This window comes from Penaeus chinensis, chromosome 10, assembly GCF_019202785.1.
Source record: "Penaeus chinensis breed Huanghai No. 1 chromosome 10, ASM1920278v2, whole genome shotgun sequence".
Taxonomy (NCBI): Eukaryota; Metazoa; Arthropoda; class Malacostraca; order Decapoda; family Penaeidae; genus Penaeus; species Penaeus chinensis.
In genome coordinates this window covers 1709826-1723829 of record NC_061828.1, presented here as the reverse complement: position 1 = coordinate 1723829, position 14004 = coordinate 1709826, and the positions used below count along the sequence as shown (strand labels likewise).

General features: G+C 34.1%; 6 non-coding genes across 6 annotated transcripts; 3 read left to right on the top strand and 3 right to left on the bottom strand.

The window, feature by feature from the left end:
- Positions 1-2252: 2252 nt before the first annotated feature.
- On the bottom strand, positions 2253-2453 carry LOC125030140. Its single transcript, XR_007115332.1, has one exon. It is a non-coding gene; the product is annotated as a small nucleolar RNA U3 (small nucleolar RNA).
- An 887-nt stretch (positions 2454-3340) lies between these two features.
- On the top strand, positions 3341-3533 carry LOC125030104. The gene has a single exon (XR_007115301.1). It is a non-coding gene; the product is annotated as a U2 spliceosomal RNA (small nuclear RNA).
- Positions 3534-4811: 1278 nt separating this feature from the next.
- LOC125030084 lies at positions 4812-5004 on the top strand. The gene has a single exon (XR_007115282.1). It is a non-coding gene; the product is annotated as a U2 spliceosomal RNA (small nuclear RNA).
- A 2402-nt stretch (positions 5005-7406) lies between these two features.
- On the bottom strand, positions 7407-7610 carry LOC125030124. The gene has a single exon (XR_007115316.1). It is a non-coding gene; the product is annotated as a small nucleolar RNA U3 (small nucleolar RNA).
- A 656-nt stretch (positions 7611-8266) lies between these two features.
- On the top strand, positions 8267-8384 carry LOC125030159. Its single transcript, XR_007115348.1, has one exon. It is a non-coding gene; the product is annotated as a U5 spliceosomal RNA (small nuclear RNA).
- Positions 8385-9057: 673 nt separating this feature from the next.
- On the bottom strand, positions 9058-9220 carry LOC125030060. The gene has a single exon (XR_007115261.1). It is a non-coding gene; the product is annotated as a U1 spliceosomal RNA (small nuclear RNA).
- Positions 9221-14004: the final 4784 nt, after the last annotated feature.

Here is a 14004-nt window from a genome sequence, read left to right as displayed (position 1 = left end):
GCTAGTACCTCCGGATTAATCTATTTATATAAAAAAAAATCGTTTAATTCATATGTATTATCAATGTTTGACAGTAGCTCCTCTCTAAATAGCTGAATGACGCTTTACAGATTTGTTTCCTCGTTACCGAAGATTGGCTTAGTACTGCAGTTCAGTTTTAATAATATGTAAACATATTATGGAGTAACATCATTTTCTGATAAAAGCACGCGAAATTAAATTGATTTCTGAGAACTGGAGATTTACTAGGACCTTCCTTTACCTTCACCGTGGATCGGAGGTATTGCAGTACCTCTCGGATTCTGAGATTTTAATTAATGAAATATATGAAGCAGTTGTCGATATTGTATACTCAATAATGTTACTATCACCTTAAACTCGAAGTGTGTGAAATACCCGCATGCCTTCCCACTCCATGAGGCATTAAGTCCCACAAACATTTAAGTGAATAAGATACAGTAGTGCACTAATTAATTCTTATACTGAAATAGAAATACCCTCCATCACAAACTCAAACATACTCTACACGGAAAACCCAGAGAACCTAACCATTAGACCACACGATCCACTAGACACAATTGCCTAGCTTGATATGCTACAGTTGTCACATCATGTTCAGCGAGCTAATCTTAACATAGAACGTTTGAAGCGTTTACAATTTTAGATCACTTTGCCTACATTTACAGTCAGTTAGTATTCTGTACTAAGACGAAAGACCACGATTTGTGTCCGTTGTTAAGCACAATTTCCGATTCATTCAGATCTTTACATTATTGCTGCTACCAAGTAACACACTTACATGAAGTAAAAGAGTGGGTACAGAACTCAAGAAGGTAATTACCCACTGCAATAGTTATAAAAGGGTCCTTCCGTCACCTGTAATTCCTGTAATAAAAAAATAAAAAATAAAATAAAAAAAATCCCAGCAGTGTCACTTTCAAGGTACTGAAAATCTGGAAGAGTGGAAATTTACAATGGATAACTCACTTTTTTCATGAAAAGCGTCTGTCATGATACAAAATGCAAAGAATCGTTGTATCATGTACACCCTAGGTTCCGGAGATTTAATTAGTTTAGTCACACATTTCTGTGGACCATTATATTCACTGTTGCTCTAGTTGTTCTCTTTATTTCAATAGTTGAGTGTTTGAGGACAAGTACTGATGAGAGTTTATTACAGAGTATTGGTTGAAAATAAGAAAAAAAAAAGTACATGAAAAATGGTTATGTGAAATTGCGTAAAGCTGCCATCCATTTTTACGTTTACAATTTTATATCACTTTGCCTACATTTACAGTCTGTTAGTATTCTGTACTAAGACGAAAGACCACGATTCGTGGCCGTTGTTAAGCACGATTTCAGATTCATTCAGATCTTTACATTATTGCTGCTACCAAGTAACACATTTACATGAAGTAAAAGAGGGGGTACAGAACTCAAGAAGGTAATTACCCACTGCAATAGTTATAAAAGGGCCCTTGCGTCACCTGTAATTCCTGTAAAAAAAAAAAATAATAATAATAAAAAAAAAAAATCCCAGCAGTGTCACTTTCCAGTTACTGAAAATCTGGAAAAGTGGAAATTTATATTGGATAACTCACTTTTTTCATGAAAAGTGTCTGTCATGATACAAAATTCAAAGAATCGTTGTTTCATGTTACACCCTAGGTTCCGGAGATTTAATTAGTTTTGTCACACATTTCTGTGGACCATTATATTCACTGTTGCTCTAGTTATTCTCTCTATTTCAATAGTTGAGTGTTTGGGGACAAGTATTGATGACAGTTTATTACAGAGTATTGGTTGAAAATAAGAAAAAAGTACATGAAAAATAGTTATGAAAAATTACGTAAAGCTGCCATCCATTTTTACCTTTTCGTGTATACCTCTTAAAATCCTGATGTCATATTTTGTTTAAATTACACCTTTGAAAAAAGGTTTGAACCTGGAAAAAGCCCTGGAAAAGTCCTGGAGTTTCAAATTCAAATAGGGGGAAGGACCCTGTAGTAACACTGTGGCAGCAACATTAGTGATAATAATGACTTCAGAGTAAGCCACATTTGAGGAAAAGATATTTAATAATGGAAATTTGGTTTAAACACTTGAAATCACGGAAATATTTACATTAATTATAAGCTGTGACTCGAATTTGGATTTTGAAAGCCACGAACCAAAAAGTTTACCTCTTTTTAAATGACTTTTGTTTCTCCTTATCAGTTTTCAAAAGAAAACTTCTTGTGGATTGATATTCAACCACTCAGCCTGTCATCCTCCTCTGAACATCGGTAAACCAAGTCAGAACGGTCATCAATCTCTCAAGCAAAACACTTGAGAACCGCTTCCCGCTCAGAGGATTACACTAACAGTCCTCATCGTGGTTGAATATATTCCGAGAATCTCGGCGAGAAACCCGGTAATTGCACTATAGAAGTGATTCTATAAAGAATGACCATACTTTCATCTTCTAAATTCATTCTCAGTGGACGTAGTTTGCCCATTTTATAGTATCTGCCTAATCTACACTTATTTCATCAAATGCTATACAGTAAAATATAGAGGGAAACATAAGGTATATACTATGCATAGTTTAAAACAAGACATTTATACATATAATCAAATAATGGCACAGGGACTAAAGTAAACTATATGAACAATATATGTACATTTCTTCAGAACACATTTCAATACCACCGCCTTGACGTAGGATTATATAATACTTGTTTTTGAGTCCCTGCGGCAACACGAAGTATCAATATCTTCGATTTTTATATGTGATGGATATTCTATGGTAAAATATATTTTTTCCAAACTTCACATAAAATCCTAGGCAACATATTTAGCGTCAGAATGAAAGAAGCATATTTCATATTTTGCCAACAAAGGACTGGTAAATCTGCACAATATCTTTTAATCTATACATATGTAAATATATATACACAAATATATATATATATTTTAATATAAGTAAATATATATGTAACATATACATATATAAATATCAATATGTATATAAATATAAAACAATATATTAATATATATATATATATATATATATATATGTATATACACATCTAATATAATCCTGAGTATACAATTCATATTACACGCGTTGATCTTCTTTAAATAAATTAATAAGATTTGTTTCAATATATTCTTCATATATGTCCTCCATCCACTTATATTGTATTAAGGTTACCACAAGCACTACACAACTTTATACAAATATTACAATTTTAAAAAAAATCCAATGTCTTGTCGTTTACGCCCTGCTATCTATAAAGAACTTCACTAGCAAGTCTACAGAAACATTTTCTAGGACACACTTTCAATCTTCTTCAGTATCGCTTCTCGGCCTTTTGGCTAAGATCAAAGTGTAGTATCTGTTCTTATCAGCTTAATATCTGATACGATCCCCATGTGGGATCTACGATGTTAAACTGATTTTTGGAAAATGGCGAAGTGCTAGGGGCTTGCTCCACCTTTGCCGCGGATCGGCCCGGTATTGCAGTACCTCCGGGATTGGTCCACTCCCTCCGGGGAGGATATCATTCCAACAAATTAAAATCATTAAAATTTGCAGGACACCAAAGTCCACTCTGTAAACAGGAGTCCTACAACGTTGTCGAGAATCGGTCAGGTAATACAGTACCTTCAAACCTGTTCCAATCCCACCGAGGATTTTAATCAAAACCTTGTATAAACTTTTTGGATAACATTATATGTCGGTCGCGTGATTTCTGTTAAAAATGAACGGAAAAATGTCACACTGATTTCTAGTGGTTTACTACACCTTTGCCATGGGTCGCTAGTACCTCTGGATTAATCTACTTATAATTAAGATATGAATCTCAGTTATATGAACGCAATATCAGATTTATATTACCAATATTACTATCATTTCAAATTAGGTGTCTGTAAATGACCATTTCTACTCTGTAACACCTTGACTTCGAAGAAACTCCTAGTGAATGAAATATTATATTTCAAAACAGTGTATAGAAACAAAACGTTCATTTACAAGGCATTGAAAGTAAATTACCCATTACATATCGTAGTGATTTTTTTTTTTTTTTGTGGCATTAATTGATCATTCTATACGACGTACGTATACACATGCATGCGCATTTCGCACACATTCACACATATATCCATCGAATCCATCCACGCATCCATTATATACAGATATGTGGTCGCATAAATGTAATATTGAGGTGAATTTAAATGTTCGCATATATGTAATATATGAATTTAGTGTTCATTTAGGTATGCACTAGATCTCCATTATATTACGCTAGGCTAATATCATATGGGAAGTATAATCAAATTTAGTAAAATGTATTTTTGGCAGGTTTAAAAACAATTTACCAATAGAAAACGTACAAGTCGTTTTTATGGGAATACTTTCGTAAACATTCTGTGGTCGTTTACTATTATGCAAAATTAAATATGTACAGACATACATGATAATATATATATATATATATACAGTATGTTTACGCATGTGCGTGTCTATAAGTGTGAGGTGAGACATGTGAGGTGCGCTTATTAGTGTGGGCGTGCGTGGGTATATCTTAATAGAAGTTTTGTGGCGGTTGGTTAAAAAGCTAAAAGTTTTTGCCCACATGTACTTTCTTTGGAGTCCGATGAAGTTATCCAACGCTCGAATTTTCATATAGGAAACATTCTCATATGGCAATCAAGATTTAAATAATTTCCAACGTCATGTCGTTTACGCCCTGCTATCTATAAAGAACTTCACTAGCAAGTCCACAGAAACATTTTCTAGGACACACTTTCAATCTTCTTTCAGTATCGCTTCTCGGCCTTTTGGCTAAGATCAAAGTGTAGTATCTGTTCTTATCAGCTTAATATCTGATACGATCCCCATGTGGGATCTACGATATTAAACTGATTTTTGGAAAATGGCGAAGTGCTAGGGGCTTGCTCCACCTTTGCCGCGGATCGGCCCGGTATTGCAGTACCTCCGGGATTGGTCCACTCCCTCCGGGGAGGATATCATTCCAACAAATTAAAATTATTAAAATTTGCAGGACACCAAAGTCCACTCTGTAAACAGGAGTCGGTGACGCTTTCCTACAACGTTGTCGAGAATCGGCCAGGTAATACAGTACCTTCAAACCTGTTCCATTCCCACCGAGGATTTTAATCAAAACCTTGTATAAACTTTTCGGATAACATTATATGTCGGTCGCGTGAATTCTGTTAAAAAATAACGGAAAAATGTCACACCGATTTCTAGTGGTTTACTACACCTTAGCCATGGGTCGCTAGTACCTCTGGATTAATCTACTTATAATTAAGATATGAATCTCAGTTATATGAACGCAATATCAGATTTATATTACCAATATTACTATCATTTCAAATTAGGTGTCTGTAAATGACCATTTCTACTCTGTAATACCTTGACTTCGTCAGCTACTGTGCATATCAAGTGCAAGTTAGAAACATATAGTGACGCATTTTTATGCAGAAATGTAAATACAAGGACTTGAACCTACTATACTCACATAACACCAGGGGAACCATACTCTACAATGGCTTTCATATAAAATACATTGACAATTGGTCAAAGCTCTAAGGACTATATCAACTAATTGTTTAATTTACATGTATTGTCAATATTGGACAGTAGCTCCTCTCTCAATAGTTGAGTGACGCTTTACAGATTTGCTTCCACGTTGCATAAGTGCATAGGATGAAATAATGTGGTAATTCACTTTTATACAAAAATAAAAATACACTCCATGACAGACTCAAACATTACGCGGATAATCCACAGAATCAAACCATTAGACCACTAAACAGAATTGATTAGTTTGATATGCTATACTTGTCACATCATGTTCAGCGAGTTAAGCTTAACATTGAATATTTGACAAATTTACGATTTCATACCACTTTGCCTGGATTTCCAGGTGATTACTATTCTGTACTAAGACGAAATTTCTCTTAATGTTCTACTAATCAATTTACACATTTTTATCCTCTACTGTAAGGATGCTTGGTAATACATAATTACGATTCGTGTCCGATGTTAAGCACGATTTCAGGTTCATTCATACCTTTACAATATTCCTGCTACCAAGTCTCATATTTACATGAAGTAAAACAGGGGGTACAGAACTCAAGAATAGTAATAGTAATAAAGGGTCCTTCCGTCACCTGGACTTCCTGTATAAAATTAAATTCCAGCATTTATTTTGTCCAGGTCCGGAAAATCTTGAAAAATGAATTTTCAAAAGGAAATCTTGGAAAAGTCATGGAAATTTACATTGACTGACTCATTTTAGGAAAAGCGTCTGTGTCATGATATAAAATGAAAAGAATCATTTTCATGTTACACCCTTGGTTCCAGAGATTTGATTACTTTGTTTTGTCACACACCCGTGGACCATTATATTCACTCTTGCTCTAGTTGTATTCTCTATTTCGATAGTTTAGTGCTTAAAGACCAGTACTAATAGGAATTTGTATTGTATACATCTTAAAAACTTGTGTGTCATATTGTGTTCAAAATACATCCTTGAAAAATGGTTTTGGGCATGGAAAATTCCTGAAAAACTTCTTGAATTTCAGATTCAAATAGGGGAAAGGACCTTGTAATAAGACAAACAGTGGTAGAGGCAGCATTACTGACAATAATGACATCAAAGTAGCCCAAGCACAATTACGATATGTAATAGTGCTGCTTGTGTAGTAGTATTAATAAATAAAAAGTTATTTATTAATGGAAATTTGGTTTAAACGTTTGAAGTCACGAAAATAGTTATATTAATTATAAGCAATCAAACTTCACGTTTTATGATAAGTAATAGTGCTGCTTGTCTGGTGAGCGTACATTTAAGAAAAATAAGTTATTATTGGAAATTTGGTTTGAACACTGTTGCTCTAGTTATACTCTCTATTTTGATAGTTTAGTGCTTAAAGACAAGTACTAGTAGGAATTTGTGGCAGAGTATTGTATACCTCATATTTTGTTCAAAATACATCCTTGAAAAATAGTTTTAGGCCTGGAAAAATCCAGCAAGACTACTGAAAAACTTCTTGAAATTCAAAGTCAACTAGGGGGAAGGACCTTGTAATGATAGTGGCAGCATTACTGATAATGACATCAAAGTAGACAAGCACAATTATGATTTGTAATAGTGCTGCTTGTCTAGTAAAAAGTTATTTATTATTTGAATTTGGTTTAAACATTTGAAACCACAAATATAGTTACATTAATTATAAGCAGTCAAACTTCACTTCAGTTACAGGTACTCAGTTTTCGGATTTTGAAAGCCAAGAAGCGGTAAGTTTTCATCCTCTCAGATACTTCTTTTTTTTTCTCCTTATCAGGAGTTTTCAAAAGTTCAAGAATACTTCTTGTGGATTGATATTCAACCACTCAGCCTGTGTCATCCTCCTCTGAACATCGGTAAACCGAGTCAGAACGGTCATCAAATCTCTCAAGTAAAACACTTGAGAGCCGCTTCCCGCTCAGAGGATTACACTAACAGTCCTCATCGTGGTTGAATATATTCCGAGAATCTCGGCGAGAAACCCGGCAATCGCACTATAGAAGTGATCCTATAAAGTATGATCATACTTTCACATTATAAATTCACTCTTAGACTACATTTTACTGATGACTTTGTTCTCCTACAACGGATTTTCCTGTGTTCATATGTTGGTATATGTATGGTGCAATATGTGCACGTAGTTTGCTCATTTTATAGTATCTGCCTACTCTACACCTATATTATATCTAAATAATATATATCTAAACATAAGATATATACTATACAGTTTAAAACTAGACTTTTATACATATCAAATAACGTGGAACAGGGTCTAAACTAAACTATATGAACAATAAATGTATATTTCTTCAGAACCTATTCCAATGCATCTCCAATAAAATTCAAGGTGCACATATCTAGGTACTCTAAGATAGTATGATACGGGAATCAAAAGGTTCATGTATCTTTAAACCATCATCTCGGTGGTTAATTATTTAAAAGAACTACATTCCTCTTCATATGCGAGCTTTCAATTTTAATTGTTAAATTCAATCACGTTCAAACTACCTGGCATATATACTTGGTTAATGCAAATATAACCACACACTTTTGTGAGTGCTAATCCTTGTTAGATAAAATAACAATAATGTTTATTTCAAGATGTCTTTCTTGCCCTTATACTCATCGCTCTACGAGTCCTCGGTTTACCGTTGTTGGCCAATTCGCTTACCTTTCTTATGTAACTCTGGTTTCCCTTCAAAACGCATAAATCTTTCGCCTTTTACTAAAGATTTCCGTGGAGGGGAACAACTCAATGAGTCTTACTCAATTTTTTATATAGCCCACTTCGGTGGGTTCATAATCAACATAAGCACAGAAAATAAGTGACCTGAACTAACCTGACAATAAAAAGTCTGGACATTTATACTACTCTTGAGTTAGACCACATAAGCGTCAACCCACTTTCATCCTCAGCTAAAACATTAATTTTCCATTTATATTAGTTGTACAGCTACACAGAAAACTATCGTTAGAAAATTAGGCAAAACATTCTGACATACACAACGAAACTTTTTGAAAATTAGTTGTTAACAGTAGAAAACTGTTGCTACCCATGTTTTCCAACTATTCAAGTTTAATATTTTGTGTTCCGACCCACTGCTGCCAAAACATAGTTAAAGCGTCTAAACATAGATGTCATTAACTAACGTACCTATATCAATAAAAAAAATATATATATATACATTTTTAATTCATTTTTTTTTTTTTTTTTTTTTTTTACCTCCAGTCGTTCAAATATTCGGTAGTTGATTTCAGAATACTTATCAATATTTTCATGCAAAATCAAAAGTAACTTATCTGTATAATTAAGAATAATCGGGCAAGTTTGGGTTAGCTTATCATATGAAGTAACCGAAATATATTAAATAAAAAGCTATAAAGTGCTGCTACGTTATCCAAGAATATTCAACTCGGTAACGATTTAAATGTGGGTCTACCGTCCAAGACTTGTGTGTAACGAGTTATAATGAGGGGGATAGCGCGAACGCAGTCCCCCGCTACCAAAAATTGCACACTCGAGTTAACCACATTTGGGTTAATCGCAGGGGTCAGCGCCACCGGAGTGCAATGGTGAGCCTCACCCTGGGAAAACCGCCTTCGTGATCACGGTATCTCCTGTGCCAGGTAAGTATGCTTTTCTTTGCCGACCACCGACCCACGATCGCTCACACTGACAAGTCCCCGCGCATTGAAATATTTCTTATACAAATATCCAGTCACACTTAACTTTTGCTAAGTCATTCCGAGTGAACGACACTGAGGATCATATTTCGAAATCATATATGGGGGAAATCGCATGCAATTTTTAAGTGGAAGTTCTCTGTGGCAAATATTCATCCCAAAAATTAAAGTTTATTCGAGCTATGTTTTGTCGAACTCCGACTTTAGGAAAAAATCAGGGGCATTCCATATGCACAGGATACATATGAAAAGCATTTGGATATTTGCATTTATACGTATATATGTATACAAAAATCTGTAGATTTATACATTTATACATAAACATTTCTGTGTATATGTATATATATGCATGTGTATATATATATATATATATGATTTATAAATATATAGAAGTCTATATATGGATATGAATATGTCTGTATATACATATATGTATATATATGTCCATATGTATATTCATTTATTCACAGATACATAAAAGTATGTAAAAATATACATACAAAGTATATAGGTATATATATATATACATAAACACATATATTTATATCTACCTAGATATATATATATTGTCATACATGTATGTTTATAGATATATATATATATATGCATGCTATATATATGTATATATATATATATATTTATATATATATATGTACATATATGTACATATATGTATATACATATGCGTATATACATAAATATATATTATATATATAAATATATATATCTATATATATGTACACACACACACATATTTATGTATACATATATATGTACATACATATAAATATATGTAAATGTGTAAAAATATATATACAATATATACATACAATATACAATATATAACAAATATAATATATATATTATATATATAATGTACATATATGTGTGTATGTGCATATTTATGTTTTATATATATATACACTTTATACACATAATATATATATTATATACATATAATATATATACATATACATAGACACATATATAAACATATGCATATGTGTATACATATTATGTACACGTGCACACATACACACATAAAAACACAAATATGTATACTTGTGTGTATATATATACATAAATACACACACACAAATATTCATGTATATATACATATACATATTTATACTGTTGATATGGTAGAATAACTCATCTTCCCTGCATGCATTAAGCAAGTTTGACTGGTCAATGCATATATGACTGCTGCACTTTACTCTATGTATTGCGGTTCCATGTGGCATATATCTTGCATAACAATCTGAAACGTTGAATCTGTCCAAAATCTTTTCTACATATTTGGTTTGATTCACCTTGATGTAATTTTTACCTGTAACATATGACATTCCAAGAAACAAGTTTAGTTTACCTAAATTAGTTATTCTAGATTTCTTATAATTGTTCATCAGGGACATGTTACTGCTGGCAATAATTAAGCCATCCACCCATAAGAGCACAACATTATCACTGTACCTTTCATGCTTTAGATACAGACAATGATAACTCTGTGATTGCCACTTTGTTTCAGACCACAATGTGACTTTTACAGTTTACAGTACAAAACATTTCCATCACTATTTTTTTCCTCATAACATTCAGGTTATTCTACATAAATTTCATGATCTATATCAGTATTCAAATAAGCTGTTTTAACATCCATTTAGTGTATTACCATATTTATAGGTACAGCCACATCCAATAAAGCTGTTGGTGCAAAAATCTCTCTGTAGTCAGCATCTTTTACCTGTGAATATCCTTAGGCGACATACCTTACTTTGTATATTTCTTTGATGTTTGGTCCAGGTTTCACTGGACCCATCTTCCTACTGCTGTATGTGACTCAGGCAGTGTGGTAATGTCATAGGTGTTATTGTCCTGAAGTAAACAAGATTTCCTCGTCCATTGCTTTCTTCCATTGCAGTCCCTCTGGAGATGCAATACCCTCTTGGTAGGTGACTAGTACTGGGATACGTGACACTCAGTAGCAATGACGTATAAAGCCATTATGTGTCAAACTGGAGATGCTGTCGTCTAGTTCATCAGTAATGTAGTCCTCTAATCATGAAGGTTTCTGTCTTTCTTCAGTTGAATATCTTCTTTCTTCAATTAGGTTATCTGGTGGCTCACCTTGGTTTCCTTGAAGTGATTTTTGCTGAAGTCTAGTCTCCACCAAGATGTCATCTTCATCTGAGGTTTACTCATCATTCAATGGTTCAGCTATATTGGTTAAGTTTTCCATATACTTTACATATCATATTTTCTTTACTGTTTGAGATTCTGCAAAGTAAACAAGTAGGCTGGGCTCTGGTCATCATGGCCCACTATTAATCATTCCTTCCTTACTCTTGGGATCAAGTTTCTTCTTCTCTTGTTCATGTGCAGACTTCTTACTCCCAAAATATTCATGTTGCTGATGTTTGGCCGTCTTCCAGTATGCATTTCTGCTGGAGTCTTCTGAGTAACAAGCAGCTTTCACAGCATAACCACATATATCTTTGGGTAATTTGGACTCAGTCAGTAAACATTGAGCCATGTCAAAAATTTATGTGTATGATCTCTCAAATGTTCCATTTTCATGTGAAGAGTAGGGTGCAGCTAACTCTTTGTTTACTCTTATCCTCTATAATGACTTCTGAATTCTTGGACACTCTGATCCATCGGGGTGACAACAGGAAGCCTACAAACATAAATGATTATATCCATTACTACTCAGAAAGAAGGTGGAGAATATTCTCACGAAACCAAACCCTACATCTTCTAATGATTTTCTCGTATTACCGTCGTGTAACATTTCCCAGACGATTAGCAGATACTTTGGCGATAATGTGAAAATCACCAGCACATCCGGGAAAAAGATACATGACATGATACGGAACAAGAAGCAGCTCAGAAGCAACCCTAACAGTGCTGTATATCGCATACCCTGCAGCAGTTGCGATACAGCTTACTATGGTGAAACAGGGCGAGGTTTCAGCACCAGGATCAGCGAACATCGAGCTGACATCCGTCACCATAGAACTTCCAACGCCATGGTGGTACATGTAGATGAAGCTGGACATCTACCCAATTGGAAGGAAGCAAAAATAGTCCATGGAGGACTGTACATACAGAAAAGGAAGGTCATGGAAGCTGCTTACATCGCGACGGAGAAAAGCATCAACGCAGCGTCGGGTAGATTCAAACTATCAAAGGTCGCAGCTGCAATTATACGAACAACAAGTGGGAGGTCACAGTCGTCAGGTAGTTCATCACCTCATGTCTGATATATATATACTCTGTATTTCCCTTAATGTATGTATTTCTGACGAAGACAAAGTCAAAACCGGTCAAATACATCTCTTGTATTGTGAAGATATTCATTCTCATTCATACCTTTCATACATTTGTCAACATGAACGCAGTTCATATACATAAATACATACAAATATATCTATACATATATGTACACATAAAAAATAAAAATGTAAGCTTCCCATGATAAATAGATTTTAAATATATTAACAAGTACTTGAGGAAATTACCTATAAAACTGTCTCTTATTTATTACTCCTAAGATACTAAAGGATAAATCAATGCTTGCTTTTTACTATTCCTGTTAGAAAGAAAAAAAATATTGACAATAAATTAATGGACTGCTTAGAACAACTGACTTGGTAACTGGTAGTACAAAAGAAAAAAAAAAGAGTAAAATTTGTAGTAAAGCCTAAAGTGCAATCATTAGCAAAGTGAGGGATACCTCTGGTAAACCACTAGGCCACTATATAAACAGACATTTATGGGGGCAAAACAAATAATTGCTTCAACAATCATAAACTAGGTTTTTCTGTAATATATTTTTATTTTCTTTGGTAGACCACTAAAATAAAATTGTTTTCAGAGGTCATTCAACTTTCACAAAATTACTGTTCAGTAAACTACTGACCTACGCTATATATACACACACACACACACATATACATATACGAAGTACTTTCAATAAGTTTGAGACTTTTTTAGTAGGGGCAGTTATAATCATCTCACACTCTTGTAATTTTGATGTCATTACCATATATCTAATGAGATAACACAGCATTATTTGTTATTCCAGGTTGAAAGAGATGTGATGTGTGATGTTATAAAATTTTGGAAAGAGCACTACGTAGACTTATGAACTTTTTCAGACTGCTTATGAATTAACTGTAATGGGCAGAGCATGTGTTTCATTGTCACAAAAAAGTCTGTGAAAGATGATGAGACGTGTGAGAGGGGGAGGGAATTCAGAACAAAGGGTGTGAGTGTGTGTAAATGTCTACATACATTTGTGTGTACACTTGTGCATGTGTGTGTGTGTGAGTGTGAGTGTGTGTGAGTGTGTGTGTGTGTTCATTGTATGCATGTGTGTGTGTGTTCATTGTATGCATGTGTGTGTGTGTGTTCATTGTATGCATGTGTGTGTGTGTGTTCATTGTATGCATGTGTGTGTGTGTTCATTGTATGCATTGTGTATGTGTGTGTGTTCATTGTATGCATGTGTGTGTGTTCCTTGTATGCATGTGTGTATTCATTGCATGCATGTGTGTGTGTTCATTGTATGCATGTGTGTGTGTGCGTGTATGTGTGTGTGTGTGTGTGTGTATGTGTGTGTATGTCTACGTACATGTGTGTGTGCATGTCTACGTACATGTGTGTGTGAAAGTCTACATATGTGTGTGTATGCATGTGTGTGTATGTGTGTGTGTGTGTGTGTGTGTGTGTG